Source organism: Plectropomus leopardus, chromosome 5, assembly GCF_026936395.1.
Source record: "Plectropomus leopardus strain MGB_pleo_1.0 chromosome 5, ASM2693639v1, whole genome shotgun sequence".
Classification (NCBI taxonomy): Eukaryota; Metazoa; Chordata; class Actinopteri; order Perciformes; family Serranidae; genus Plectropomus; species Plectropomus leopardus.
In genome coordinates, this window is record NC_142180.1 from 20,629,411 (window position 1) to 20,656,590 (window position 27,180).

A 27,180-nucleotide genomic window follows, 5' to 3' on the forward strand; every position below is an offset into this window, starting at 1 on the left:
AGCAATGATAGAAATCTCAGTGGGGACAAATAACAGACGGTATTACAACACATTAATTTTTTGGTGTTGAGTTTAATTTTTCATCCATGTGCTATAGACTCAGCATGGCTCCGTAGTTTCGCTGATGAACAGTGGAGCAAACTGTCATCTCTTTTTGGCTACTCACAAGCTACACCCAGCTGCATCCTACGGCACGGGGTGTAAGTGGGGGGAGGGGGGCTCTGCTAACAACGCAGGGCTTTATTACCTGGGAAATTAATGATCTGAGAGACTAAGATGTAATGGCTGAACCATCTGCAAGAAATCATCCTAGAGAGGATCCACTTTCTAACCACTTTCCTATCTGTATCTGTCTATTCAGTCATAATGCTCCAGGATCATAAATCAGTGAGATAATTCATACTGTTGAGGTGAAGACACCGCAGTTAGCAAACACAACCTTATGATTGATTACCTGCAATTATAGTTAAGTAGGTTAACTTAAGTTATGTTTTGAGATTTCCTTTGAGGCTGTTGAATGTTTGCTCTGTGTCATTTATAAATGTGATTACTGACTGAAATTAGACATATATGTTCCAAGAATATATAGTTGATTTTTTTTTGTGTTTTTTCCTACTTTTTGTCACATTACTTTGACCTTTGAAAATCTTCAGTATATTGGAGTGAATAGACACTGGGAGAAGACTGGAGCCCAATGAAGTTGTAGTTGATGTCATTACTGGTGCAGGCCTGGTTTCTATGGAATGGTAGAGCTGGGCTGTTGGTGATTGGCTGACAGGGTGTTGGAAAGAGCCAATAGGGTTGCTGTGCTCTATGTGTGGAGCGCACGCACACCAATGGCGAGTGAAGAAGCACCCCCTGTTGCACAGTTTTAGAATTTACCCTCCTGGCTCCATCTTCAGCCCGGCTAGGGCTCACTTGTCCACAGTTTTTAGAGATTATAACCTACAGTAACAGGCCACAATGCCAAGAGGCCTCAGCAGTATTCTACTTTAATGGCAGATTTTCTCCATAAACCCTGAGGATCCTGTAGCTGGATTTTGTTGCACTGCTACTGTGTGTGTGCGTATAGCAGGCATTGTGATCTCGGCGTCGGGAGAAAGGACTTGATGAAAATCAGGCATTTGCACCATGGCTGGAAAAAAAGCTTTGGCCTTTCACTGTGAAATTTGATAGGATTATGCAGATGATCACACTTTGGGAATGGAGCCTCACACCAAACTTTCTCCAACTCTATTAATTGCTATAAGAGTGTATTTGCGGATTTTGAAACCTAACAATTTAGTCCTTTAGAAGACCATTTTCCCAAAGATTAAATAGTACGTTATGAATTTGATAAATTCCATTATTGCCTATTAACTATTCAAACATGGTAATAAATGATTTGCTAACTTGCGGAGAGAGGAAATTAAATGGCTTGGTCAGATTTGAACAAAAACTGCTCTTTTATTCTCTTTTTTACCAGCCCTAAATTTTTATAGTTTTTTCTTTAAAGTTGGTTAGACAGCTCAGAATGTCGCATGATAAAAAATATCTTCAGCTTTCCGTAGAGTTGGCAAAATCGCCATTCCACAATTTCTCCCAGCGGCTAATCGTGCTCTCCAAACCTCGTCCGGTGCGACCATGTTGGAGCTGCTTTTTGCCACATGTCTGATGAACACATCCTCACATAGACATCCTTGTCCTTTTTAATTGAGCTGTTAGCCGGACTGCCATTCAGCCTTATATACTGTACACGTCCCCTCAGCTGACAGGGTGCAGAACCAGGAGGTTCCTCATATGAAAAGCTCTGACCTTTCTTTTGTGGTGCAATCAAATGGGGCTGCCTTGGTCCTTGGCTCTGAATAATTAATTCCTCCCCTCAGTAGGAGTGTTTGCTAAACAGTGGGGTCCTCTGCAGTTCACTTTTTCTGCACCACTGCCACTGCACCCTAGGGGAGAGACGAGTGTACGCTTTAGTCAGACGTAAGATGTGCCTTTCAGAGAAAAGAGAGACAGTCAGGAGATATTGGAAAGCCTCTTCGTTTTTTTTTTTGTCTGCAGAGAAAAGACAACAGCATATTAAGAAATGTAGTGAGCAAACTTTGCATAATTCTTTGCTCCCTTTTATGCTATTTACAACAGTGGGACTATTTGTTGTCAAAATTAGTTCAAAATGGGCCTTGTTGCACTTGTACTTTCATAGATTAAGCTCCTTATCACAGCAGTGTGTGTGCTGATACAATAAATTTCAGTGTAATGTCAGTTTACTTGCTAACACACCCATGACGAGAGGTTAATTTTCATTTAGAGTCCTAATGTGACGGTCAGCCCTGGAGTGGATTGGTCTGCAGGACAGCCCTTACCTAAACCATTTGTCACTCCTGCCACCCTGCAAACCAATCCCCTGTGAGGGGGGCCTAATGTAACGCCCCCTACTGCATTTGCCTCGTAACAGCGTCATCTCCACCCCCAGTATACACTCTTTCATCATCCATAGAGGAATAATATATTGTAGGGAGATGCTCCTGAATCGTCCTCCACTGGCAGTGTGTGTGACAGCCACTTTGATCTCAATGTGAGAGGCTGAAGCTCCAGGAGAAATTATCAATGAGATGGGGAAAGAGGGAGAGAGAGACAGGAAAAGAGAGGAGGTGGGAGCAGTGCGTGTAGCGTATTGGTGTGCTGAGCGAGTGTGTGTTAGGAGTGTAAAAAATGGCCCATCCAATTAGAAAGTGATATTTATTATGTAGTGCCCACGGCTTATGAGCCTCGGCAAAATGAAGAAAAAAAATTATTCACTACTCAGTGCTTTCAAATTATGAGCATACAATAGAAGTTGCTTTTGTGGCAACTTCTTTCCAAAATGTCATGTTCCTTGCACCCTGCAAACATCTAGCTCTGTGTATGCAAGGGGGCAGTACAGGACTTTATTAGAGGAGACAAAAACCTCTAACTGCTCAACTCTCATGAAAGCTTCATTTAAGCTGAACCCTGTGATGAGGCATTAGCAGTGATCCAGCTCCACACTGGCTCTGCATAAAAGCTCGTGGATTCTGTCACAGAATAAATAATAACCTAACCCACTTTTCACTGGAAAAATATCAGATGATCAAACGTGTTTCGACTGAACAGCAGTGTATTTGTGGAGTTTTTGTCATCTCAGAATGGTGAAATGATGATGCAATCCTTGTTTATTTATTCATATTCATAAAAACAGACCTTTTTTTTGTCTCTGTAGCCCAGTTCTAAAATTAAAGGATATGTTTGACAATGTATTTCAAGCAGTGTTGACATACTGCTCTTTCTCAAGCCATCTTGTTAAAACTCTGTTAAGAGAAAAACTGTAAATCTAAAGTAACATGAAAAAAATATATTTATATAGTTGTGCATGAAAGTTCATTTGTTGACCTTGGTTAAAGAAAAACATGGAGTTAGAAAAAGCTGCTTTACCTTGAGGAAAGATTATTTTTGTCAAACTATAGGCGAATGCATGCACTATTTGTAATGCTGCTTTAATTAAATTTACTATAAAATGTATCTGTAAAGCTAGGTTTAAACAGTCTACTGCAACAGTAGGAAAAACTTCAAATTGATTTTGATTGACCTACTTATGACTCTTAAAAAAGTACCCATAAATCTCATAAAACTATATATCCATAGCTGAAACAATAGAAAAACTATTTTAAAGGCAACCTCTAAGAACTATGGCGAGGAAAAGAGAACAAAAGCAACACTGTGAAACATAAAGCAATATACTGCCTTTTATAAAACCAGGGGGAAAACACAACTTGGCACATGTGCATATGAAAAATTGCAGTGTAATGAAGACATATTAGCCCATAGAAATGTTATTACGGGTGCAGGCTGGGGATTGTTTTTTCATAGGGAGATCAGAGATGGTGCTGTCCTCAGACTTGCTTTTAGTCCTGATCTCATCTGTTTGGCATGAAGGGGGAGCTGTGGCTCCTCCTGTCTGACCAAGGTTACAGCTCCGGGGTTCACCGTGTGCCTCGCACATTTTCTCACACTTTTCTGGCTGCGCTGTGCCACATTGATTTAAATGTATCTGTTGAGGGGAAAATAATCAATGCAAATTCCCTGGCAGTGCAGCCAACAAATAAGACATGTCTGATTCATCAAGCGGACATTGCTATAAAGACCACTCTTTCTCCTTTGTCCCATTTCTCTCTCTCTTTCTCTCTCTCTCTCCCTCACCTCTGGGCCACTTCACCCTTTTTTACTCCGTTCACCTTTCTCTGTCTAAAAACTCTGCCTGAATTAGTGGAAGGAGCTTTATCCCTATACATATACCTATGGAACTGCAGCATAGCTATTTAATTAAGGTAGGTGCAATTATACTTATCTCACATTTAAGTAGCTATATTCTTCGTATTATTGTTTGTTAGTAATTTTTGCAACACTGAAACTAAAATATACAGCCAATCTGTGAAGTCTGTCTTGTATATGGTTAATATAGACTGGTTTTACAGTTGATGAAAAAAAAAAAAAAATATATATATATATATATTTTTTTTTTAAATATTTAATATCAGTAGGTTTCTTTTCAAATTGTTTTACCAAGAAAGTTAATTTGAAACATGCCCCTAGTTCTTAACCACATTACAATGAAAGTAAGTCAACATGTTGAACAGGAAGGAAGTCTCACCTGACACCCTAACCTTAACATTTTGTTTTTGCTCCAGCTTGAACTTGGTCAAACGGTCTGGCTCCTAACAAGGGCAGAGTGTAGCCTGTGTATGTAAATTCACTACATGTGTGAGAGAAATAAAGGCAGGGGCTATTTGGAAATTCCTGTGTGATGAAAGGGAAAGAATATCCCCCAAAAAATGATTAATGTGGTGTTCAGGTACACAGAAGATTGAGTGATCCTGTCATCACACCATATGGTACCAATTTATTCCGGCAAGCATAAGGCAAACTCAGTGGAGGAGCTCTCACGACTGTGCCTGCACCACTCTCCAAAAAGGAAAAATATATATATACAAAAATACACTCACACACACACACATATATTGCTCTTATATATAGAGTGAGAACATTAACAAAAGCACATACCCAGACAGATTTATGAAATTTTTCAGTAAAGTGCTGATTGTTATCTCTACAGTGTTGTCTTTAATTTTAAAGTGTAATTTATTGTGGAGGTGCAGGCTTAGAGAAAGGCCATAAGTAATTGCTCTGGACAAACTGTTAAAATCCACTCCCATTGTTATCGTTATTATTATTGGCGTGTTCCCACATTCTTTTAAATTTTTTTTCATGCATGGAAAATCAAAATTAGTCACTGTAATGCAGGTTACTACTCCAGGAAAGGGTGCGTAGGACTTAAGTGACGTGTGCATTAACTTGCGTTTTCCTGCTCCTCCTCCTTAACAAATATCAGTGAAGCCAATTCAGAGAAAAAAAAAAACCTGTTTTTATAGAGATGAAGTGATTGCTCAAATCTGGACCAGCAGATGCAGAATTGTAGAAACATTTTCAACAATACATACAGCTTATTATTCTGACAGCAACTCCAGAGGTGTTATTCAGGGTACACTGTCACTTTTCTAAAATTTGGCCAGGTAGGAGACAGAAATGTAGTTTGGATCTAACAAGCCTGTCGAATCAGGCTGAGGGCTGTAATTTGATATGGTTTGTTCATCCTCTAGCACCGAAATAGGGTGTTTATCCAGAAATACAAATTCTAATGGCTTGGAGTAACTCACTGACCTAAAAGCAGCTGCACAAGAAATATTTTAGGTACAGTAGTTCTAATGCAGTAGTGTAAATATAAGAGAAATAATTGTTGCTGGAGTGTTGCAAAAATGATTAGAATGATGCAGCAACAAAGTTTGCATATTTTAACACATAAAAAAAAACAAAAAAAAAACACTATCCTGTGAGATGTGACTATCGCTGTGGGCATGGTAATCTTTCACCAGGCAGCCTATGCAGTGCTTGACATTTTGTGACGTTTCTGAGATGCACTGAGTGCAGCTTCTTTGAATCACGTGACTTCGATATCTCCGTCTAATGCTGCTCAAACATGACTTTCAACTGTCTAATCTCCTATCTTGAGTCATAAGCGGAAATGAGTGTTTTTTGAAAATGCAGATGCCATTGGCAGGGGAGGGGGACAGGTTAGGGAGCTGGACTCCTACCACTTTTCTTTTTCACTACCTTGTTATTTGTCGCCTCACCCCTGCAGGGCATGCTGACAGGAACTGATAAACCTCTTTATGGGCTGAACTGAATTGGCTCCTATTATCCAAGGTGTGGAGCTGCTCAATGGTGGAAATAAAAGACTTTATCCACTGCCCATCTGCCCACCCGTCACTCTCTGCCCAGTTTTCAGGATTCCATGAAGCTGTGTACCATTTGGGGTTGTAATAGTTGTATATAGCTTGGTCTGGAGTTTAAAAAAAAAAAGTCTTTTTTGAGAAATAGATTTTTTTTTTTTTTGCCAAAAGCCTCATTTGAATACTAGCCCAATAGCTGCAGCTTTTGCCATGAAAAATAAATTGCAGTCATAAAAACATTTTAATATATGGGTGTAACTGCAGTTGTGTTATATGGGTGTATATTTGGGTGTGACTGTAACACTGAACAGAGAAAAGGGATTTGCTTATAGAGGAATGGGGCCAGATCTCTAATGTTTGACTTGTAATCAAGGAAGTAAAACCAAGGAAATCTTTGAAAAGTCACTCTTGTGGCTTTTGGCTCTCTAAAAAGCTCTCTGTGATTCCATTGGCATCATATCATCGTAACAGTGTTTGTTTAAAGGGTAATGCTATTGCAGCTCTGCATTGCACTAATGGCAGAGAGGTGCATATTCAAAAAATATGTAGCCCCAGATTGTTCAAGTAGCGGTCAGATGATTTAACACATTTCTTATGTGCTTGTGTACTTTTAGTCTTTATGAAAGTGTGGTAGGGTAACTGTATTCATAAATCAGTCGGTGTTTATATCAAGTCACTGATTTCTTTAAAGAAATGAGTCGTATTTTTTTTTTAAGTCAGGTTTGTTTGTGGATTTTGAAATGAGTTGGAATGTGATTTCAGTTCAGTTCAAAACAGAAATTCATCCACACATGATTAAATTAAAGTGATGGTGAAATTAACAGATTGCAGAGTGTTAATTTTTATATATATCGGCTATAACACTGCCATCTGTTAATTTTGCCATCACTCCCTTCTCAAAGCATTGTTTGGGATCATTTTAAAACACCACATCCTAAATCTGTGTTACCAGACTTTTTCCAGGTCAACTCTAGTTCAGCCAGATTTATTTATGGGCTGTTTTTGGCAAACAAGGTTGTTGCAAAGTGCTTTACGGGAAGCAAAGAATACAAAAACAAGGTACAACAAAAGTTATTAAAAAAAGAGATCCAATAAATAAATAAATCTAGCACTAAGCTGAGCATGTATGTTGGCCTGTTTCTGCTATTCTCCTGGAATACGATTAAATATAATGGCACCTGAACGACAATGAGACTGTGTGAATAAAGGACAGCAAATTCTTAGACAAAGAAAAGCGAATATAGGCTTGAAAATGTAATGACTGGTGATGTGTTTTGATGGATATATAAATGGATCCTGAGTCTAGACTTGGATAGCAAAATATTTGTGAGTGCCACTGTAGGTAGTGCTAAGTATTGACATACATTTAATGTCTTCACAGACTGTAGCTTGGCTCCAGACTGCTGAATAACTGCCCACATCTCCAGTATGTATGAAATGGCATTTGAGTCTGATTATCAGGTTCTAATGACTGCATTATCGTTGTAAAAATGCAGAGATGCAACCTGACAGTTAAAGCATACTGCATTGAAAACATATGGAGGCCTTAAGGCTGACACATGTCTAGCCAGTTTAATGTCTGCTAAGTGCAGGAGAATCACTGTCTTAGTGATTTGTGTATTAAAATGTGCTAGTTTTGTGGTTTGGAGCTAGTTTGGTATCCCAGATGTTTACTCTTACGTTTCACCAGTTCATCAGTTCTGTATCACACTAGAATAAATTGAGCAGAACATAACGTACAGCTCTGTGCTCATTTAAATGCAAAGGGGTCCTGTCTGTGATTATAGGGCCACCTGAAAATAAAATATACTTCATGGTGTATAAGGGTTGCATTCTTTGTCACTGCTTGAATTTTAGTGATTTGAAGGTGTCATTTGTGAAGCTATATTAAATACTCAAATACTTGAGTCGCCTTAAAAAGATAAAACTATCCACAAGAAGTGCTGCAGATGTGTAATTGTTCTTTTGAAATGGATGAACATTGCATTAAATTAAGCTGGCCGGCTGTACTCTAAGACATCAGTGGAAATCTGAAGAAATAAGACTACATGGCCCAAAAAATCACTTTCTAAATGAATTTGGTGCCCTCTTTTAGTCCCCATTTTATGTGTAAGAAGATAATTCACAATATATGCCAAGTTTTTGGCTTATAACTGGCTATTCTTGCAATATGTTGGCAGTAGCTAAGGTTACATGGATCGTATTTCTTAAACATGATTGAAATCCTTCTGAATAGAGATTTCAAGTTAACTGTTTACATAAGTGCTAAATAAAGTGATCCGTTAAGATGTGTGTTTTCATGCTGCAAAGCATTTAATCTGAATATAACTTTTTGTCTCTGATCATTTTTTTTCAACCTTGTTGAGAAAATACATTGATTCATTTCATAAACTATAGATGAGAATATGTTTTTCCACCTGTTAATACAATTTAGCAGTAATTAATGTAAGTGCAATCTAGGTTATTTTCTGCAGCTACAGATAACAAATGACCCCAAAACATCTCACATGCAGACTGTAAGTAGGCGCTACAATTTTCTGAAGTTCCCTTAGCTTTTCACATGCAGGCTACTGCTACTGGTAATGATAGATGATTGTTATGTCCAGCAGCAGATAAAACCTAAAACTAAAAACCTAGCACTTAGCAGAGCGCCAAATAATTTTTTGAATTTATGAACGATTCTCAGCAAAAATCAGCAGAGGAAGACTATGTGACCTAATGTTATCCTCACTTAGGGAAAACATGCTTAGAAAGAATATATTTATTCTCACCAGAGAAAAATGTTCAGCTTCAGAGTTGACGAATTATTAGGTGCTATTATTTTCTGGATGGATTGTCAAAGATTTTACACTAACCCTCTCAGCCCAATTGAAAGTTCTCTTCAATAGACCAGAGTCTCCAGTCTCTTCCGGCTGAGATTGTTACGCAAGGCATATTTATTCCAATTGGGCTATTATTCCAATTTTTTTGTGGAATGGAGTCCCTGCAAACACACCTCGTGTCTCATCTGACATTGCTTATTCTGAGCAGACTGCTGTTTTAAGGAACCATGTGACTTGAAAAAATAAAGCTCCTTCTTTTCAATTGTTTTTAGATTAAGTAGCTCCGACCTAGTTTTGTTATTTTGTTTTTTTGCTAATGCTTAGACTTTTGTTTTCAAGCTTTACATTATAGTAATTGTTAAAGCAATCTTTTTAGAAAAAGAGTGTTGTCTTATTAGATTTCTATTATGTAAAATGGCGCAGTGTCACAGTTAAAGCAATATGAGGCCTCCTAGTAAAAAAAAAAAGTTTTCTTGCTGAATGTCATTTTAAACAGATCAGAAAAAAATGAAATGTGTGGTGAAATGTCAGATTGTTCAAGGTGGCTGGAACCAGTTACGCTCACTTGATATTAGTGTCAGCTGACTGGTTTAAGAAATACAGATGACAAAGATCCAAATCCTCGAGAGGAGAGGGTTAGGCTGTGCGACAGGGAATCTCTCCCCCCAGCCAAGTGTATAATGACTCTGTTTGCATGGTGAACGGAACAAATAGAGCCAAAGATGGATGCCTAGTTTACTGTAGCGCTATCTGTGGAGTTTTGGACTGCTTTAAGCAAGTTATCAAAGCCATCTGTTTGGGCCTACGGGCCGAGGTTGATTAATACAGCCATGGAATGAGAATGTCACAAAGGAAGTAAAGTCACAGGCGCCGACTACAATATTTCTCTAACTAATTGAAGGATTTAAAGCCTCACTCCAACCATCCTGATGTCAATCCTTCACCAAGGTAGCATCAAAAATGTACGAGAAAGGCATGGCTTCAGGTCATACTGTCATGTCTCATTACAGAGCGAGCAAAAAATGTGTTGAAAAAATGTGTTTTGGGTGCTTTTAGGGTCACATTTGTCAAGTATACTGTGGTCTCGATGGTGTTTTAGAGCTGCGCACCGTAGCAAGAGGAATGTGAGTACATCTTTAAAGAGGCAAATGACACAACTTTGGACAGAATTGATTGTATAATGGAAAAAAGATGAGGCTCCAGGCCAAGATTGCAGGAGTGATTTCTATAAAAAAAATTGGGAGAAGTAAGTAGCTCAGCACAAACAAAGTGCTGTTGTGAGAATTTAAGGAGTCATGTCAAATTTAAGTTGCCACAAAGTTACAGTTAGTTAGCAATCAGTGAATTACTACATCAGTTATACTGAGCAATTTTAAAACAGCTTTAATCTTATTAGCATTTAGATGGGCATGCTAAATGGGGTATTGCACAGGACACAAAATAAAAGCAACACCCAATTCATTGACTCCGTGCTAACCACTCACAAATACATCAATAAAAACAATCACGAGTAGTCCTACACTGCCCATCCTTGCCATTTGAATTATTTCAATTCAATTTAACTGCAGTGTCCCACCCTCTCAAGCACCACAACAACATTCGAAGTGCTCAGTGACTTTCTATTTTGGACTAATAATCCAGAAAACAGATTTCCCTTTCAGACCAGTAAGCTAAGCGTCATTGATAGTTAAAGGAAGACATTAGCATGAGTCGGTGGTTAATGACATTGTTTAATGGTGTGTTCACTTTGTTAATATGGCTGACAACACAGACACATTATGCTCGCAACTTTGAGTTGTCGTGAGTTCAATATGAGGAGTCACTTTCAAGGATAAGTTCACAAATTTTTAAATCATTTTCAGGCTTCTTGCCTGAAGGCTAGTCTACAGGGCACGTGAGCAGGGAGTGATGGTTGGGTTAAAAATACTAAACACGGGACAAATTAATGAGGGAGCAATTACATAGATGTGTTTGAAAATAAGTGTTACAAAATGATAAATTGTAAATTGATATTTTTGGAGGATTTCTAACCTAAGACCTTGTTATTAAAGGGTTAGATAAGATGAATAAGGAACTTTCCCCCTCAAATTTAGATGCTGCATTTTAAAAAATGTATCCGTGTTAAACTATTAATGTATTGTTGAAGCTTCACAGTTCCTGTTCCTGAGTTTGAAGCACTCCATTTAATAGAAAACAAATGAGGGTGTATGTTTGTTTCTCCAAGAGACCCGTATGACACAAAAATACACACAAAGAGCATTGATCCTATAGTGAACCTTCAAGATAGCTCAAGTAATTAGTATAATCTCCGTAGGATGCATTCACTCCTCATAGTTAATTATAACAAATTCCCTCTCCATGATCTGCACTGTGCGTGGATCAAATGTTCCAACTGCACTAGAAAGATAGAAGCATCTGTCGCATGTCTCCGTCTTCAGAAACCCTAAGCCCTATGTGGTCATCGAGCGCGGCATCTCTCAGTCTTTCTCTGCCCAGACGGGGTTGTCATTTTATAGCTCTAGTGTACTTATATCTCTCTAATTGTGGGATTTCAGACTTGATTGCACTCCTTTCTTTAAAATGCTTTTCGTAGCATTCGGAGCCCTTTAAAAAGCATGATGCACTCAACCTTGAGAATGTATCAATAATTCAAACACATCATCCTCTCATGATGTAGCTGTCTGAAATTGAGGGAGGGGGGACAGTGTCTGAGGGATAATATTGCACTCTGTCACATCTGACTAGCTGTCACCTGCTGGAGCATGGCTACATCCGGCTAATAAATGCAGTCAAAGCAAGCACATTTTCATGATTTGCAGTACACCAACTGCTGTCCTTAGAAGGAAATGTGACCTTCAGATTCAACGATGTTCAAATAGTAAATAGTTGAAGACTGCTTACAACAAATGACTGGACTACTCTTAAGTATGAATTAATTCTGGGGATGCATTGATCCTGTTTTTTTTATTCTGTTTTTTTGGCCCCAATCCTGATCAGAGTCCTTTATTATTGACCGTCTGCCAATACTGAGTCCAATATACTACTTTTAAAATTGATTTTGACTAGGGCTGAACGATATGAGGAAATAATTGAATTGTGTTTTTTTTTTTTAGACTAATATCTTTATTGCAATTTAGTATGATTTTAATAAAAATGGATCTTCCTCTATCTTCTTCCTTAGCTGTATTCTAATTATTATTGTTATTAAAAGCTAAAAACTAAATATAAAAATAAATAAATATCTTATTGATCTCCTGTCAGTAACAGGCCTGAAACAATCGCATACACTTTAGTACATGCTGATTATGGCTCTAAAACTCTAAAATATTTAGGTTACTCAGAGCTCCGGTTCAAACATGTTAACAGTTCCTGCTTCAGCTTCCACATCATGGTCCAGACTTAGATGTATATTTCAGGGCTAACCCCCTCTAGCATGACACTGAAATTTTGTATTTGATGAGCTACAGTGTTTATTCAGAATCAGATTGAAACCTGCACGATATAGAGCTGGGCAGTATCGTGCAATATTGTAAGTGTTGTCTTTTCTTGGTTTAAAAGGCTACATTACAATTAAGCCATGTCATTTTCTAAACTTGCCAGATTGTTGAAGCTGTCCCATCATTTGATTTTAGCCACTTAGTCTTTCTTTCCGCATTACTGATGTTTATTTATCAAAAATCTCATTGTGTAAATATGAGCACCATAACCAATTCTACAATATTGTCGCAAAATCTATTTCGATGTATTTGTTCAAAAATATTGTAGTATTCGATTACTGTATCTGTACATTTACCAATGCTTTATGACTTTACAGCTAATTTGTTCACTGCTTCATCTGCTCTAATTCACATATGTCACGATTAGTGTGACCGTTAGATTGTTAAGAATTAAATTTTAAAAATGACAATTTTATTGAAGTATCGATTTGAATTTGATTCTCCTTCAGCCCTAATTTTTCACAATTTTTTACATAAATCAATACACACTACAGGCATAAAGCAGTCCATTATGTATGGAGAGCATATGTGTGACTGTGTTGTAACAGGACCTTCAAATGTTCAAATGTGAGAAATGTTGCAGAATTTTCTGGGAAAAAATCTAAAGTGCGGCTCTCCATATATGGTATGACGACGCATGCTGTCACATCTTCTACTGAAAACTCTGGTTTCTGTTTATTTGTTCTGTGAGCTCTGCAGTTCACTCGCTCACAGCTCTGTGTGGCTCCAGAGTTTTCGGGGTGTGCGACTGAATGCTTTTGACAGTTGGCATAGCAGGAGAGAGCAAATTGAGCAGATTGGATGACTTTATATTCCAAGCTTGCAAATCAGCTCAGGATATGCTAGATTTTTCAGTCTTTGATTGTCTGGACAGTTGTTGATGACTTCTAATTAAACTGACAAAGATTTTGCCTTTATAACCATTTTTTATAGCATATCACATCCAACCCTTTCACAGCATACACCTCAAATAGATTGAACATTTAATTGTCCATAGGTTTGAATGTAAAGCTTTTTGTCTGATTCAGACAGGCGACTTCTCCCTCCCATCCTTTGTGTATTGAAAATACCACGTAAAAAATAACATATTATTGAACAAGTGAATGTCTCTCTCTAATGAAACAGATTGCACCCCTGAATATAAATTTTTGGAGCATTCTCCAGACAGCACTGTCTCAAAATGTTTGCTCTAAAATTAAATTAATTTCATTCTAACACGAAACAATTTGGCAAATTACCAGTGGTTGAGAACTTTGTTTGGATATTAAATATAAACAAGTAAAAAAAAAAAAGATCAGTGCCAGAAAGCTAAAACAAAACTTAGGTTTGGTCATAATTAAATGAGGAAAACAATTAATAGAAAATCTCTTTCCTTGTACACATTCACAGTTTAATTCAAGAGTTGAAGGCGATGTATCTAACCACCGTATCGACCTTCATACTTCTACATTTCACTGTGCTATTTAATTGTCAAACCAGCGCCTGCTTCAATAGCTAAATCTCCTTCAGATAATCCTTTCAACGGGAAATGTAAATATGTCTCTTACTGAACTTGAAGCATGTTATCTGTATTCAAAGACTCTTCTGATTTCACAAACTTCTTGAGTCTGGTCCGCTGCAAAATCCCTTTGTTAAAAATTCACGTCATTAGGCCCATTCTGTGATCCACATTGTGTTCTGCTCTACAGTAAAGCCTGCAGTAACTTAAGTGAAACACTTGAGTAAGCTCTTGAATTTTTCATTGTGTATGATGCAAGAGTTTTGTGCTGTTCTGTATCTGTAAAAAGCTATCAATGAAATTCATTACCCAGTGTATCAACTATATTAAATGATTCACCAACTGAATGGCGAGGTCTGAAAATCTATTATCTGTTGTCATTTTCACTGATGAGATAGCAATGGATTTGACTTGACTCTTCAAATTAGATTCATTCATCATGATGGTTGAAAATGAATACAAATTTTCTTGATCAATTTGGCTCCCTCCCAGTAACTTCTGGTACAAGATAACCAAACATGGATAATTAGTAGATATGAGAAATCATTACCCACTGTTAATCATGGTGGAAGTTTGTCTTGTTCATTGTTGTTCCAGTATCAGCACACTGGTGCGACTGAAGAAGAATATTTCACTGATGTAATGTAATCAGAGATGTCTATCTCTGAGAAGTTTTGGCTCAATTAGTCCTCTTGAACACTCAAGGCAGAGTGCCGTGCTAATTTTTCCTCTGCTCAGCACCTGCGGTGCAGTCAATACGCTCACTTACAAACTTTAAAATAAGAAAATATTCATGAGACATATCTTGGCATAGGTTATTCACAAGAGACACTGTTTTGAGGAACAGATATTGCCATCATTTTATTTAGAGAAATTCATGAAAACCAGGAAGGTCCGCAGGACAATAAACACATTAAGTAGATTACATCAAACATAAACAATCAGTGTGGTCTGAATTAGAAAACACAGCCATGCTCGTCGTTGTCTATTTGATTATCTTGTTTAGTCTCCTTTCAACAAACAGTCCTGAAAATGAACAGTCACAGAGAGATAATACCGTTAAGTTTTAGCAGGAAAGCTCTGCCTCCCTTGGGCTGGAAAATATTTGGATGGTCGAGTGAAAAATTGCCCTGAATTCTGACCAATGAATCGTTTTACACATGCTTTAATGCATTTCATAAATAATCTGCCTGAGAAGGTAATTAGTGCAGGTGTTTACACATATTTCTGCCATCAGGGTGCACAGTAGGATCACAGTTGGCTGAGTGAGTTTGAGGTTATTAAATTAGGCCCAAGGTAACAGGAAGAAGGATGAGCTACAGTTGGGCAGGTATGAGCAACAACATGTTTCCCTATTCATCATCCAAACAAAAAATACATATTCAGGAAATTATGCATGTTCAAGTTATCTCCCATTCGAGGATCAGATTCAATGTTTGCATAATCAGGCCTGTATGCGGAAAGATTTTTCATATTCAGGAGAGGTCAGTAGCAGAGAAACGTCTCCCTGGGGGGTTTTCTAAAGACTAAAGAAGGGTTGGACCTAAAAACGTACAAAATTAAGCTGCTTTACTTCACAGAGCCAAATAGGAAAGTAAATTGTTTTGATCATTTTTTCAGCAATAATGAAATAAATGATGCACTACAGAAAGCATACAGAAATGGGAAACCTGATCATATTATTAATCGTTGCTTTGTAAAACTTTCTAATGTAGCTCATAAGTCATGAAGAAGATCCTTCCCAATATGTGGGGTGTCCCTCAGTTTGGGGAAATATTCAGTTCAACACCACAGAGACTCATCTATCAGTTTCCTTAGAATGACTGTGACCTGCTGTCTCCCGGATGCATATGTCCCTCTGCAATAACTGTTAAAACATAAATGCTTTTCAGAGCAGCATAAACTCTGCTGGTGATGACAGGCCTTTCCCTGAGGTGAATCTGGTAGCTACACTTCCTTCACCTATTTAACCCAGACACAGAGCAGTCATCATATTATTGTTTTTTATGAACTGCTCACAGCACACGGATGCCACTTCTGACTTGAGTGTTTAAAGGTGTTACTTTACTGTACTTACTGACAAATGCTTTGCAAGATGTCATGTGTCATATCTTTAGCTTTACATTAAAACACAGAAATCTATGTCATGATTTGCTTGGAACCCATTTATTGCAAAAACTTTGGTGTTGCCAGAGATGATTTGTGAGTTTATCAAATTAAAAAAAGCTTATTCTCACAAGTCACAATTAACTGATCTTAGACTGCATTCAAAATGACTTCAGCTCTGCGTAACAAAATGCAAACCCCTCATTTATTTTAATGAGGTGGGTTTACCACCATAGCAGGGGTGCTGATGCATTGAGCTCTGGCAAAAAAAAAAATAAAATGCAGGGTTGTCAAGCAAAAAGGTTGCTTAACATTTGCCGAAACGCGAGATCTTTCAGTGAGGAAATGCTTTGGCCAGTCACACTCATGCAAGCGCACATTACTGGTGGCTTACTTTGTACAGAACAAATTCTGTATTTCTGAGGTTTTTCCTCTGCATTGTCAAGACAAAAATAATTGCTGCTGTGAAAACTTCAAAGAGCAGTAGATTCCTTTCCTAAAGATTATAAACCGTTGTGCAGTGTCTTGGTCTTCGAATGATCTGATCTGTTATTAAACTGGACCTCCTGGATTGTATTTCATTATTTCACTGCTAGTTGAAGATACATGCCCCCACCAATGCAGCCCCTTGCACTGAGTTAACACAGATTTTGGTCTGAACACACACTAAAAGTGGTGAGAGCTGCCTTACAGCACGACGGCTCTGGGTGTTATTCGTGGCTCCGTTGGCACGAGTGTTGTATGGAGGCTGTGTCTCCTTCCAAACTGCAAAAAGTAAGGTGAAGTTGAGACTGTAAATTGCCCATAAGTGTGTCTCTATTAGTCTCACAGTGTAATGACAACCCATCCAGTATGCCATGAGGAGAGATAGACTGAAGCCCTGATATGCCTCAACTGTAAAAAGCAAAAAAACATAATGGCCTTTAGTTTCAGGATGGTTATGTTAATCGGCTAAAAAATCAGCTAAAAAAGGTTGGTTCGCAAGTTGAACACGCATTGGTACAGCTGGTGCTAATGGACTAAAAAGATGAGGCTAATTAAAGATAATTAAGTGTGTGGGTTGGTATAACTATAGTCTATTACCTGCTGATATTATGAACCTTTCCTGTAACATTACACATAACGTCATTTCAGATCAATCACGGTGATGGTATAGTGTTTGGAGTCCTGGCAGTAAACGAGAGATTTCATTAGCACCTTTGTGAAAGAGAAAACACTGTACTGAGTAGTTATTGGCGAAGTGCACCACTTCACCACCCTCACACTAGTGTCCAGTCAGTGAGTGAGTGAGTTATTAAAGCTGGTGTCTTTAATTAGGTTTATTAATAAGATACGTCCATCTGTATGTCATACATATACTGTGGCTGGTGAGGCTGTCTGCATACTGCCATACAGAAATGTACTTTGGCTTGTCAGGTGGCACTAGTTGACAGTGCCAATAATTCTTTTCAAAACAGACGTAGAATGTGCTGGAAGAGATGTGTTTCACACCATGACTCTATTTTCATAAATCAAAATTAAAAGCAACCCAGCAGCTATGCTTTTCACACTTTGCTTGCTGACACATCGTAAAAGTTTTGCTTTGGCTGATTCAATTACATGTAAAAAGCAGGTTTTGACAGAAACTGCCACAACGACTATGCCATCTTTTATGGAGTGTAAACATCATTTCACTCAATTGCCATCATAACAGAAGATGATTGTGTGTGGAAAGTTTAGGATTTTACCTTTAAAATAGCCGCTGCCATGATTGAATACACAAATATATTGCATTTGAAAGTGATACAAAAGGGTACAAGTTGATATATACTTGGTAAGAAGTGTTGACTTGTAACGATTATGTCAAATGAGTGATTAGTCTTTGGAACAAGTGGAAACTTGACAGGTAATGGTGTGGTGTGTAATTGTAACACCGGGTATTTAATGTAACAGTCATTAATTAGGTGCATTATTTGGTAAGAGCATGGCTAGCATGTCATTTAACACCTTTTTCCCATTTGCCTTTTTCCAACCCTGTTTCCTAGAAATTGTCTTTATATAGAACTCATTTGCAACAGCAACTTTGCTCTTAAGGAAACATAGGGAGGTCAGTTTTGGTTAACTTTGCTTTCGACTGGCCATCACCCATTAACTGGTAACTAAACGATTCATTTTTAAGATTTTTTTTTTTAAAACGTGAAATACAAGAAACTTTTTTTTCAGTCCTGCCCTCGATTGCCTCAGTGAGCTTTAGCGCTGCATTTCAAAGGACTATTTGTTTAGAAGTGGTGGAATTTCATGTTCTGTGATGTAAATGTCTTGTCTTTTATTTTTCTCTCTTTTTTTATGATATTTTTGGGCTTTTACGCCTATTATTGTATAGGACAGCATTAAAGAGAAATGGGTGGACAGAGAGAGAAGGGATAACATGCAGCAAAGGGCCACAGACTGGAATTGAACCAGCAGCCGCTGCAGCAAACCCAGCTGACAGCTGGCTTGTCCACTGCTCACTGCGTACCACCTTGTTTGGCAGGGAGTCAGTGTTAGCTAGCTTATGGCACTTCTCATTCAGTGTACAGCTGGTAATGTGTGCTGCCTCGGAGAGTAAGTGGCTTCATTTTGATCGCAAAACCCCTTTGGCAATGTTAACTGTATTAGCACTACTAGCCATGCTGTCACTGCTAATGGTGGTAACAGGACTGACAGTGATAACATAGTCAACAATGCTAAAGCAGTTTTACAGCTTACTTACAGATCAGGACAGTGTTACTAGCAGTAATCACAAATCCTTCCAGACCCAAATGGTTTGCAGTACAATTAACTGAAGAGTAGTAAAGTTAACCTATAGACTCACATGTGTAACCGGTTAATTATATTCTTAGTGGTTCACCAATCAATGGTGAATGGTAAACTGTTGACATCTATAGCAGTACAGTTCATTTGGAATGACTACAGCATCATCAAATTAAGTTTAGGGGCAGATACTGTGTGTAGTTAAAGTTTGGAAAAGGGATGACACTTGGTTTTATACAGAAAAAGTCCCCATTGACTTGAAGCATGACACATAAAGTACTTAATTATAAGTATGTAATTAAAACTACAAGCTTTTCTAACCCGAACCAAACCACTTTTGTTGCCTAAACAACAAACCACAGAGAGGACTCAGGATGTTGCCCGTCTATTGCAGATGTAACTCACAATGCGAACCGCGGTCTCTGGTGTCAGTGCTTTATACCCAATAGGAAATTAACTAAAGCGTTGACAGTCACATTGATTTTTCAGCAACAGACTGATGGTCCTATAATCTCAAATTTGGGAGGCATCACTCAAAGCAATCAGACTTTGTTAACTCAGCATTACCATATCAATAATTAATGAGTAAAACAGGGAGAGAACAGCTGTAAAACAAAGTGATGACACTTCCATAATAGTTTTATACTAACTACTATTTTGAGGTGTCAATAATAGTAAAGATGGTAATTTGATAGTATTACTTCTTATACAACCATCCAGTGTTATTTCACTAAATGAGAACTGTTGGCTTGCTCGACATGTTTAAATATATATTAAATTTTAAAGTTTTCCAATAGTGAGCTGCCATTGCTGCCACATAGTTGCTTTTTACATAAAATTGTAATCGGCTGGTATTGTTGGCACATTGCTTAATGTTTTAATTGTGTTAACGCAACACAAAAGAGGTTTACTTTTACAATTTTCAGCCAAAACCACCACCTTTTTCTAACCTTGCCCAAAGTGTTTTTGAAGTCCACACACCGGATTTCCAGGAGACAGGTTTGCAGAGCTAATAAGTTCCATATTGTAGTTGTGCTTTGGCCATTTTTCAATTTTCTTTCTCAATTGCTGTGGTGAGTTATAAACTTTGATATATGGGCTAATCACAGAACACTGAAGTATTGCCCGCCTTCTAATAGTTTCTGGCATCTGGTAGAGTTTGCTGCCAAGACACAGCTGGTTGATTTATTGAAAATCCAAAAAAAACAAATTTAAGCAATAAAGTTCTTTTTTTTTAATATAATTTGGGGGTTTAAAATGCTACCAAACCCAATCTAGGAATGACCTTTTGAGCACTTAACGCTCAGAAACCTATGTCCTCTTTCAGTGAATCGTGCAGTTCAGCAGTGTAGTTTTTTCATTGTGCTGAGCAGAGGATTAGGGAGTGTGAGGTTCAGTATTTATGTTCTCGTCAAAGCAATTCTGGCATCAACTTCGGTTGATAATGGCCCACAGTAGGTTGTTTTTCTTTTTTGGAGATTTCTTTTTATTTCTTTCAACTGGATGGCATGCACTCTGAGGAGTGGAGGGGGCAGGTGCTTAAAATGATAATTTTGTTGTGTAATTTTGTTTTCAAATCAGTATATAATTTTGTTTCAGTATCTTCCAGGAACCTAACTGCTCATTTATGAAGCTGCTTTGATAACCCTGGTGTGAAGCTGGGGATGATGGGCAACAGTATGCAGATACAGAGAGTGTGCAGGAAGCAGTACAGACAACAGTAATGAGTTTTTTAGCAGCTCTACCTTGCTTATGCTAAAGCTGTAGGTCTACTCTTGAAGAATGACAAAAGCTTAAGAACAATAAAAAAAATAGTAAGCACATACCTCTATCATGGCTGCACAACTGCCAAAGCTTATTATTTTAATGACAGAAATTTTAAAATGCATCTGGCCCAGAACTGTATCAAAGATACACTTGATTGGCTGATTGGGCCTATGAGTATTTGGAGACTGCTGAGATCCTCTCTGGGAAAAGCACAAGGTTGAGTTGTGCCAAATTTAAAAGAAGTCAGACTGATGACTTGGGTTTTGGCCATTTTTTGTCCATTTTAGTACCACATTGGCAAAAGACCACCATATTAAGCAAATTTACTCTTCAAAGCACAGGAGTTAAAAGCAAAAATGTTTTAACAAACTTCATAAATGGGCACATAGGTGGTGTTTTAAAATCCAAATCTTTACCAAATAACTAAGCACTTATTCGTTGGCTCCCAAACAAACTCTCCATTTAAATATGCAAAATATTCTTTGAAATATCCTGAAAACTATAAAACACAGAAAGAGACAAAAATGGGGGAAACGTAAGCACCTTTGATGTATGTGCTTTGTGCTCTGTTACATCAAGAAGAATTAATTTTATTCTGCGATTTAATGTCGTCTGTATTGAGGCTCAAGTGAATCTCAAAGGTCACCCTCATCCCCCATTCAGTGAACAATCATCTTCTGTTTGTTTGACCCTTTATCTTTATCCATAGGGTTGCAGGACTACATTAATCTTATTAACTAAATTGCAAGTACAGTATGTTATGATTAAAAAAAACAACAAAAAAACAAAACATGTTTCCAAGTTGTCCTTTGCATGTAAAGAAAAAAACATACAATAACATACATTACTACTATACTACTTTTCCCACGACAGATGTCTTTTCCTTTGATGAAGCCTAATTATTCAGTGTGTTTTTATGATTTCCCAAAAGACAGAATTTAACATTCAGACCAACTCATGTTATGCACAAATTGCACGTTTTTAATTCTCTGTAATAATGTGTCCTGCTAATTGATACTGCGCAAGATCAGAAATATTAAATATCAAATATGCACCAAGAATCGAAACCAGGTATGCTGAATGATTGACATCCGATGAATACCTCAGTAATCAAAGTCTGCTGTAATGCTGCTTGTTTCATGCGAGTCCGTCCAGTCCATCAGATTGCTGCGGGTGGAATGCGTCTTCGCCTCGGACCAGGACTTTAATTAGAATAGACTGTTTTGAAGTCAGACTGGTCATTATCTGGCTAACAGAATGAGGACATTTTTCAGAGTGCAGAGGGAATATGCACAGACGTCGTTCTCAGAGCTTAAGTAGATATGTATCAAATAGTAACACAGATAGATGAATGTGATTCCATGTCTCGCATGACATTGTTGCTAAGCCTGTCTCCAACTTTTCATGCTACTGTGAAATTACTCGATTTACAGCTGCTTCAGGCAGAGGCTCGAGTGTGAATGTGACTGCAGATGCTGACATTTGTGCAACACCATAACACAACCAATGATACAGTAGTACAAATATATCAGATAAATGAGTTTACTGTATTAAATGTAATTCAGACATTAATTGAAATTATTACTGATGACAGTATACACTTGTAAGTAGTCAGTGCTGCTTGTTGTTCAGCATAATTGTGAAAGCTAAGAGCTTCTTTGAACTTAAGAAATGACAGTAGAGAAATGGTCTGCTTTTAATCTGTAAGGTTTGATGATAGTAAAAGCAATCTAAAAAAACAAGTGAAGCAATACGAGGATAACATCTTGTCATGTCTTTCAAGCGCGTGTTATTAAAAGTCTAAAAGTTTTCCAGTGGCCTCAGATGTTTTTTGAGATTGAAAAATAGCTGTATCCAACAACAAAGAACAATTGCACTCAAATGTTCTTGTTATGCCATAAATGAATGTATACGAACCATCCAATCAGTCGATTAAAAGGTCAAATAAATTATCTCTAATGATTTTCTAAGATAACATTACAGAATTTGGATAATGACATCATAGGCTTTTGCCACTCAATCTTGATAACTTTTCAGTGGACAGCGTGCTGGAAAAGTGAGGAAAGCCCCCTCTGGCCATGTGTCTCGATGTCTTCAGCTGTGGTCTCTTTAATTACACCAGGAACAATGGGTCAGTTGTCTCAATACAGTTCTGAGGGTAACATCTTTACAACATGGAGAAGCATGGAGAAAGCAGCTGTCATCAAGGATTTCTCTCTGTGCCTCCTTTTTTTCTCTCCCTTTCCTTTTTATCTGCTCGGCTTCGATGTTGCTAAGCACCGGGGCAGGCAGCCATGTTTGAGAATATATTTGAGTGAGGAAAGCCATCCACATATTTATTCCATTCCTCACTCCCGGATGAAACCACTTAGCATTTAGAATATAGGATGAGTTTCATCTGTGCAGGTATGCCACGGTGGGCAATCGCCAAACCCCATGATGTTTCCGTGGAATGGAAGGCATGTCCGACCAGATTGTTGTTGTAGGATTGTGTTTACCAGAGATATTAATATTTGTGATAAACAAAAGGAGGTCTGTTGCATAACATCTCATCTGGTATTCAACTTAAGAGGATAGAAGGAAGCTGGAAAAAGATGTTTCTTGGTGTTTGCTGTGCTAATGCTGATCTTGATGATGCTGAGGTTTAATTGAGATTTGAAGGATTAAAGTATGTCACGGCATTAGACACCGAGGCACCGCTCAGATGCTTAGGCTATATGTAAGAAATTTTTCAGTGAAATGAAATAGCATCTCTTTTTACTTTTTATTCATGTTTTTTTGTTTTTTCTCTCTCTCTCTTAAAAGTGGATTCCTAGAACAACCATCACAAAAGATGTGATGGTAAATTCAAGTCAAAATCAAATGCAGAAGTAACCCGTTTATCAGTGCTGGACATAGCAGAGTTGGCACCCTAGGCAGGCTTCCTATGGCCCCCACCCCCCAAAAAACATTCTATCTATTATATTGTTTGACAAACGAGAACACGAACTAATGAGAAATCTACACAAATCAACAACTTAGCTAACAAATAAGGATAATAGATTAAAAAAACAAAAGAAAAACATAAGCATTTTTTTCTTTGTTCTCTCTTACTTGAATGGTCTCCATACACTTCTCTCCATCATACTCCACATTACAGTGAACTGCATTGCCAGGATAGCAGATTTACCGCTGGCATTAAATCCTTTGATCAATTTACACTTGTGTTCGATTTTTTTGTAATTTAAAATTTAAAAAAGAAGGAGAAGAAGTTTTTTGGGGGGCGTTCCTGTTGTCGCCTATTGGAAGATCCGCTATGGCTATTTAAAGAAAGTGACCAGACAAAACAGCTGTTTTGCACGGATGTTGTGTTCAACATTGTACTAAAAGCAATGCTTCACCATTGTTGGCCACAGTGGCAATTTGATAACAGTAGTTGTATTTCCATTGAATACCAAGCTGTGCAGCAAACACACAGCTCTGTGGGTAGTCAAACTGTCGTACTTATGAGATGCATAAAATTGCTTGAAATAAGGTATAAGCTGGTTTACACCCAGATGGTTGCATGTTATGTTGCACGGAGTCAAATTGAACAGAACAAAGTAGTGTTTAACTGTCTCCCCTGCAGTGCTGAAATAATGACCCATCTATGTATGTGTTGTGATCTCTCCCTCTCTCTCTGTCTCTTTCTCTTTCTTTCTCTCTGTATTTTTTCTTTCTCTCTTTCCCTCACTCTGACTTTTTTTTTTTTTTTACATTTTTAGCCAATTGAGATATGTATCTCAGCAGGAGAAGAACTGCTGTAGTGAAACAAGACCATGAATAATTAAAAACAGCGTTATTAATGAACTTCCAGACATTATTTTGTTAATGAACGATTTCAAGTCTAATTTGTCAGCTCGACTTTTGTTGTCTGTTTCATCACTTTTCTTTGCACATTAAGGGGCTATCATAATGACCCTAATTATATCTTTGTGAGAAAGGTGTCATGGTATGATGACAAAGTGATTTTGGACTAGTATCTCAGTACTAATGTTGGGAAAACAACTCTTATTATCATTCTGCAATGCATGATTAGTTCAGCTTTCATTTTGGTAAACTTTTAGATAGGACTGTCCTAAAAAACAGTTCTTGGGTGATACACCTTAAATAACAATTACCTACTTTGTTAGCACGCAGGTTGCATATTATCCATTATAGCTGCATTATGGCTGAGCTGTCACTCACAGTTTTCAGGTTATTTGTAAAGCTCGCTGTAGATTTATGACATACCAGTTGGAGTATGTGGCACTCGACTTTTGGGTGTCATCTATGCAATATTTTTTAAAAATTCAGACAATTGATATTTTCCTAAACTTGCTAACAGTTCGGTAAGCAGGTCATATGCGGTCAAACTGTCCAGGTTTCAGTACTGGACTGCTATTCCGAGGCATAGCACCACATTCTGGGCCCAATGAAAAACCAGTCTGTGCTTTTAAGGGGCCCCAGAAAACCACCACTATGTATATATGTGTTGTTTTTTTTATATATATACAAGTTCAATCTTTCAACTGATTTATTGAGACAATGCTAATTTTAATTAAGTTATGGCAATGATTTCCCAAAAATCAAAAATTGCACACAATGCCAAACTTTTCATTTCATTTATTTTGAGCGCCCCCCTCCAGATAGGTCCCTGGGTAATAAGTCCCACTTTTCCCTCCTCTACGACACCCCTGCTGTAAGTAACCGACGTGAGATGAGACTAAAAATAATTTATGTTGATGCATAATGACTGATGTTGGATAAATATATATTAATATGGGGGATTTTTATGCAATGCATAGATATTTAAAATAAATAAAAAGCAAAAACAGAGCATTCACATAGTGATTTTGATGTCAGTTACAATAGAAACAATTAAAGCTTCGATGCCCTGAAGCATTTGGGTCAGCCCTACTTTTAGAAGTGGATGCTGTAATGCCCTTTTTTTCTTTTTTTATTCCAAGTGAGGATGTTTATTTGAAACCAAATAAAATCCCTTAATGTTGGGTAGTTCAGACTGTAGTGTAAACTTCAGACTGGGTCAACTTTAGCCATTCAGTGACAACATCACATACTGTTGACTGATTGAGATTTAATCTCCCATCAATCAGCCCCTCCCTCAACACATACATCATCACCCACTTCCTCCATCTCCCATGAATATTATTTTCTACTCATGAGCTGTACTACCAGCGGCAGGCAGCTGGTCTTGTGAAAACTGAGAGAGCTGCAGCAACTGTGGAAGGCATTTCTTGTACAGCCGTATTTAATTTCTTTCATTTCTGTAAGCAGACGTGCTTATTGTTCATGAAGAAGAACCATGATATGTTGAAATATTTATGAAAAAGATCAATGAAATAGCAAAGATGAAACGTCAAAGAATTTTCAAAATTAGAGAAAACCTATCAGTCACCATACTACTAATATATGTCTGCAGGGTGATATTGTCAGATGAATAAATGTTTAATCACTGAGCACCACATCACAACAACAGTAATATCTATTCACAGTGAGCCGATGAGTACCAGTTGTGTCTTATCAGCATGACAAGATGGTGCGGCTGAGACTGAAGATCCTAAAGATCCATTAGTGTCCTCTTTTTCATTTTGACACTAACTTTTGGATATCTGCCATCACTTAATATTATATTACAGCGCCAACAACCCCCTGTTTATCTTTATTACTGGCCCCTAATCTCTGGTGACAGTTAATCATGTTACAAGTTCTTTGGGTCGCTTAAGTTCTTTTCAGCTTTCAGCATTGTCTTCGTTTTTCTTACGCAGTGATATTCATAACTTGTGATCACTGTGCGGTCCATTATACAGTGTATACGCATCGCAACTTGTGTCTTAATAAGAGAAGTCACCCGTTCTCCCTCAGTGCTGCTTAGCCGCTCTGTGATTAATGTCTTCATGGTCTGGTCGAAGTGTCGATATCTTCAACAGCTGGGCCCATCTGTCATCTTTTTCCTGTGACACCCCTGAACGTAACTCAGGTCCTATCAGGGAGGCCATCCATCAAAGTGGTAAACAGAGACGTCTCACATTAGCAGCCCTGAACACTTCTCATCGTATACCATAACAGACAAGCAATCATCTGGTATTATGTCGCGCCACAGGCTAATGTGAAATATTAACGGAAATATACAGCACACCAGCTGCCGATTGGATGGGGCATCTGTGCCTAGCGTAATGGGTGGGTAACAATTTAATATTGTGGAGACAGTAGATTGTAAATTTGCTCTACAGATTTGTTCCTAGGCTGTAATGCTGGGTCAGGGACCACGTCAATACAGAACAAATTATTTTGGGGGGAAATCTTTACCCTTTTTTCTTAACCGTGCTTTGTGTGTATAAATCAAAGGCACACAGTCCATTAATTGTGAATAGCATACTCCTGCATATTGATTTGTGTTGTATACTCCGTGTTGT

At 37.9% G+C, this 27,180-nt stretch overlaps 1 long non-coding RNA gene across 3 annotated transcripts in view; it reads left to right on the forward strand.

Moving 5' to 3' along the window:
• Window positions 1-27,180, forward strand: part of LOC121962338 (uncharacterized) — a 103,675-nt gene that overhangs the window by 51,455 nt on the left and 25,040 nt on the right. The window contains exon 4 of one of the 3 annotated variants that reach the window (XR_006107124.2): window positions 6,194-8,044. The exons of the other annotated variants lie outside the window; for them this stretch is intronic. This is a non-coding gene — a long non-coding RNA (uncharacterized LOC121962338). Of the gene's footprint in view, window positions 1-6,193; window positions 8,045-27,180 lie in introns of those variants that run through there. 3 annotated transcript variants of the gene reach the window in all.